Consider the following 5,884-nt stretch of genomic DNA (forward strand, 5'->3'; position numbering starts at 1 on the left):
TGCTGTGGCTAGGAAGGGTCTTCCAAGGATGATGGATTCATCCTTATCCTTTCCAGTGTCTAGAATTATGAAATCAGCAGGGATGTAAAGGCCTTCAACCCTTACTAGCACGTCCTCTACTAGTCCATAAGCCATCTTCAAAGATTTGTCTGCCATCTCTAATGAGACATTGGCAGCCTGTACCTCAAGGATTCCCAGTTTCTCCATTACAGAGAGTGGCATGAGGTTTATCCCTGACCCAAGGTCGCATAGAGCCTTCTCAAAGGTCATGGTGCCTATGGTACAAGGTATTAGGAACTTTCTAGGATCCTGTTTCTTCTGAGGTAATGTCAGTTGATCCAGATCACTCAGTTCATTGATGAGCAAGGGAGGTTCATTGGAATTTCTATGGTCTCTAGATGAGCCTCAGATTCATTTGGTTCCTCAAAGGGAAACTCCTTATTGATCACTGGACGTCCTAGGAGGTCTTCCTCACTGGGATTCATGTCCTTTTCCTCCCCTGTAGGTTCGGCCATGATGGTTATATCAATGCCTTGCACTCTCTCTTTGGATTCTCTTCTGTATTGCTTGGGAGAGTGCTAGGAGGAGTTTCAGTGATCTTCTTACTCAGCTGGCCCACATGTGCCTCCAAATTTCTAATGGAGGACCTTGTTTCATTCATGAAATTCAGAGTGGCCTTAGATAAATCAGAGACTAAATTTGCGAAGCTAGATGGATTCTACTCGGAATTCTCTGTCTGTTGCTGAGTGGATGATGGAAAAGGTTTACTATTGTTAAACCTGTTTCTTCCACCATTAGTAAAGCCTTATTGAGGCTTTTGTTGATCCTTCCATGAGAAATTTGGGTGATTTTTCCATAAGGGGTTATAGGTGTTTCCATAAGGTTCACCCATATAATTTACGTCTGCTATTGCAGGGTTCTCAAGATCATAAGCTTCTTTTTCAGAAGATGCCTCTTGAGTACTGTTGGATGCAGCTTGCATTCCATTCAGACTCTGAGAAATCATATTGACTTGCTGAGTCAATAGTTTGTTCTAAGCCAATATGGCATTCAGAGCATCAATTTCAAGAACTCCCTTCTTTTGAGGCGTCCCATTATTCATGGAATTTCTCTCAGAAGTGTACATGAATTGATTATTTGCAACCATGTCAATAAGTTCTTGAGCTTCTGCAGGCATTTTCTTTAGGTGAATAGATCCACCTGCAAAATGGTCCAGTGACATCTTGGAGAACTCAGACAGACCATAATAGAATATATCCAGAATGGTCCATTCTGAAAGCATGTCAGGAGGACACCTTTTGGTCATCTGCTTGTATCTTTTCCAAGCTTCATAGAGGGATTCACCATCTTTTTGCTTGAAGGTCTGAACATCCACTCTAAGCTTGCTCAGCTTTTGAGGGGGAAAGAACTTAGCCAAGAAGGCTGTGACCAGCTTATTCCAAGAGTTCAGGCTATCTTTAGGTTGTGAGTCCAACCATGTTCTAGCTCTGTCTCTTACAGCAAAAGGGAAAAGCATGAGCCTGTAGACTTCAGGATCTACTCCATTAGTCTTAACAGTCTCACAGATCTGCAGGAACTCAGTTAAAAACCGGTAGGGATCTTCTGATGGAAGTCCATGAAATTTGTAGTTCTATTGCATTAGAGCAACTAATTGAGGTTTCAGCTCAAAATTATTTGCTCCAATGGTGGGGATTGAGATGCTTCTTCCATCAAACTTGGAAGTAGGTGTAGTATAATCACCAAGCATCTTCCTTGCATTATTATTATTTTCGGCTGCCATCTCCTCTTTCTTTTCGAAAATTTCTATATGGTTGTCTCTGGATTGTTGTATTTTAGCTTCTCTCAGTTTTCTCTTCAGAGTCCTTTCAGGTTCAGGGTCTGCTTCAACATGAATGTTCTTGTCCTTGCTCCTGCTCATATGAAAAAGAAGGGAACAGAAAATAATAATAGGGATCCTTTTTACCACATTATAGAGGTTCCCTTGTGTGATTAGAAGAAAAGAAGAATAAGAATGAAGAAGGGAAGAATTCGAACTCAGAGGAGAAGAAGGGGTTCGAATTCTTGGGTGGAAGAGAAGTGTTAGTAGATGAATAAACAAATAGAAGGAGATGAGAGAGAGGGAATTTCAAAAATTAATTAAAATAAAAATTAAAATTTTAAAGTTAAATTTCGAAAATTAAATTTGAAATTGAATTAAAAATTAAAACTATTAGTTAATTAAAAAGGAAATTTTGAAAAGGAGGGAAGTATTTTCGAAAATTAGATAGGGAAGAGTAGTTAGGTGGTTTTGAAAAAGATAAGAAACAAACAAAAAGTCAATTAGTTAGTTGAGAAAGGATTTGAAAATAAATTTTGAAAAGATAAGAAGATAAGAAGTTAGAGAAGATATTTTAAAATCAAATTTTTTTGAAAAATTTATGATTTAAAAAGATATGATAGAAAGATATGATTAAAATTAGCTTTGAAAAAGATTTGAAATTTTTTTTTAAAATCAAAATTAATGACTTGACTCAAGTAATTACAAGATATGATTCTAGAACTTAAAGTTTGAATCTTTCTTAACAAGCAAGTAACAAACTTGAAATTTTTGAATCAAAACATTAATTGTTGATAATATTTTTGAAAATTATGAGATAAAATTAAGAAAAAGATTTTTGAAAAATATTTTTAAAATTTTCGAAAATAAATAAGAAAGGTGAAAAAGATTTGATTTTTGAAAAAGATTTTGAAAAAGATAAGATTTTCAAATTGAAAATTTGATTTGACTCATAAAAACTAGATTTTTAAAAAATTTTGAAAAAGTCAACTCAAATTTTCGAATTTGATGAGTGAAAAAGAGAAAGATATTTTTTTGATTTTTGAATTTTTAATGAAGAGAGAGAAAAACATAAAATTGATGCAAAACATAAAAATTTTGGATTAAAATAAAAGATGCATGCAAGAATACTATGAGTTTCAAGATGAACACCAAGAACACTTTGAATGTCAAGATGAACACCAAGAACTTATTTTTGAAAAATTTTCAAGAAAAGAAAACATGCAAGACACCAAACCTAAAGATTTTTTCATGTATAGACACTAACAAATTGAAAATGCATATGAAAAACAACAAAACACACAAAACAAGAAATTTTAAAGATCAAACAAGAAGACTTACCAAGAACAACTTGAAGATCATGAAGAACACTATGAATGCATGAATTTTCGAAAAATGCATAAATTTTTAGAAAAAAAATGCAATTGACACCAAACTTAAAAACTGACTCAAGACTCAAACAAACAACATAAAATATTTTTGATTTTTATGATTTTATTAATTTTTTTTTTGGATTTTTGTATATTTTTTTTGAAAACATGTAGGAAAAAGAAAGTAATGAATTCAAAGTCCTCAATCAAGATTCCAGGAATCATACCAGGTTAGTCTAAAGCTTGATGGCCAGCCAAACTTCAGCATACCATTTTGAAACTTTAGAATTCATTCTTAAAAATTTTAAAATAATTTTCGAAAACAAAGGGAAAAAAAAATTTTTTTTTCGAAAATAAGAAATAAAAAGCTTAAAATTAAAATAAAATTACCTAATCTGAGCAACAAGATGAACCGTCAGTTGTCCAAACTCGAACAATCCCCGGCAACGGCGCCAAAAACTTGGTGCGCAGAAATCGTGACGGTTCCATTCCTTGGTAACGGTGCTGAAAACTTTATACGCACGTTCATAATCTTAATTCTTTGTCACAACTTCGCACAACTGACCAGCAAGTGCATTGGGTCGTCCAAGTAATACCTTACGTGAGTAAGGGTCGAATCCCACGGAGATTGTTCGTATGAAGCAAGCTATGGTCATCTTATAAATCTCAGTCACGCAGATTAAATTGTTTTAAGAAATTATAGTGGATGAAAATAAATAAAATATAAAATAGGATAGTGGTACTTATGTAATTCATTGGTGAGAATTTCAGATAAGCGTATAGAGATGCTTTCGTCCCTCTGAACCTCTGCTTTCCTGCTGTCTTCATCCAATCCTTCCTACTCCTTTCCATGGCAAGCTGTATGTAGGGCATCACCGTTGTCAATGGCTACTTTCCATCCTCTCTGCGAAAATGGTCCGATGCGCTGTCACTGTATGGCTAATCATCTGGAGGTCCTCGATCATACTGGAATAGGATTCACCCTCCTTTTGCGTCTGTCACTACACCCAGTACTTGCGAGTTTGAAGTTCGTCACAGCCATCCCTTCCCGGATCCTACTCGGAATACCACAGACAAGGTTTAGACTTTCCGGATCTCAGGAATGGCCATCCATGGGTTCTAACTTATACCACGAAGATTCCAATATCTCGGACTCGGTCCTCTGTATTAGATATCCAAGAGATACTCATTCTAGCTTGTTTGCATGTAGAACGGAAGTGTTTGTCAGGCACGTGTTCATAGGTGAGAATGATGATGAGCGTCACATAATCATCACATTCATCATTTTCTTGGGTGCGAATGGATATCTTAGAATAGGAATAAGCTTAAATTGAATAGAAAAACAATAGTACTTTGTATTAATTCATGAGGAACAGCAGAGCTCCACACCTTAATCTATAGAGTGTAGAAACTCTACCGTTTGAAAATACATAAGTGCTAATGGTCCAGGCATGGCCGAATAGCCAGCCCCCATGAAAGTCTAAGATAGCATAAAACTAATCAAAGATGATCCGAAGATGTAAATACAATAGTAAAAAGTCCTATTTATACTAAACTAGTTACTAGGGTTTACAAAAATGAGTAAATGATGTAGAAATCCACTTTCGGGGCCCACATGGTGTGTGCTTGGGCTGAGCATTGAGCTTTACACATGTAGAGGTCTTTCTTGGAGTTGAACGCCAGTTTGTAACCTGTTTCTGGCGTTTAACTCCACTTTGCAACCTGTTTCTGGCGCTGAACGCCAGACTGCAACATGGAACTGGCATTCAACGCCAGTTTGCGTCATCTAAACTCTGGCAAAGTATAGAATATTATATATTTCTGGAAAGCCCTGGATGTCTACTTTCCAACGCAATTAGAAGCGCACCATTTGGAGTTCTGTAGCTCCAGAAAATCCACTTTGAGTGCAGGGAGGTCAGATTCCAATAGCATCTGCAGTCCTTCTTCAACCTCTAAATCTGATTTTTACTCAGGTCCCTCAATTTCAGCCAGAAAATACCTGAAATCACAGAAAAATATACAAACTCATAGTAAAGTCTAGAAATGTGATTTTTAATTAAAAACTATTAAAAATATACTAAAAACTAACTAAATCATACTGAAAACTATGTAAAAACAATGCCAAAAAGCGTATAAATTATCCGCTCATCAGGGCTAATGCCAAATAAGAGTAAAGTTCTCTACTACATGGTAACTACAACATGTGAGTGAGAAAATAATGTAAGCTAAGGCATATTAACTAATACTTGATGCAAGAGTAAAGTCAAAGTATGAAGAGCATATTGAGCATCAAGATCAAATAAGAATTGACACAAACAATATTAGTGATAAGCAGGAGAGCAATTGGTCCCATCCTAACTCAATGATATTGAAGTTCACGAACAAAGGATAATGAGTTAGGAAGGACTAAAGCACTAACCTCGTGTGTAGAACAAACATTAGAGTTAATGCAACAAGTCACGAAGCACCAAAACAATGCAAAAATTCTCAACAATTGAGTATAAGAAACTTCAACACCATTATTAAAATGAGAAACTTAGAAAATAAAATGAAAACAAGCTATAAAAACAAAATTGAAATGTAAAGAATAGAAGTATACGAATGCAATAAACAAAAGAAAATGGAAGAGGAGGAAAAAAAAACTTTTTTTTACCGGCGCGAACGCGTCATGCACGTGTACGCGCCGATGCGCAGTTTG

General features: G+C 35.6%; 1 non-coding gene across 1 annotated transcript; it reads left to right on the forward strand.

The window, feature by feature from the left end:
* The first annotated feature begins 1,276 nt into the window (after positions 1–1,276).
* LOC112788008 (small nucleolar RNA R71) lies at positions 1,277–1,384 on the forward strand. The gene has a single exon (XR_003195389.1). It is a non-coding gene; the product is annotated as a small nucleolar RNA R71 (small nucleolar RNA).
* The last annotated feature ends 4,500 nt before the right edge of the window (positions 1,385–5,884 follow it).

Source organism: Arachis hypogaea, chromosome 20 (genome assembly GCF_003086295.3).
Source record: "Arachis hypogaea cultivar Tifrunner chromosome 20, arahy.Tifrunner.gnm2.J5K5, whole genome shotgun sequence".
Classification (NCBI taxonomy): domain Eukaryota; kingdom Viridiplantae; phylum Streptophyta; class Magnoliopsida; order Fabales; family Fabaceae; genus Arachis; species Arachis hypogaea.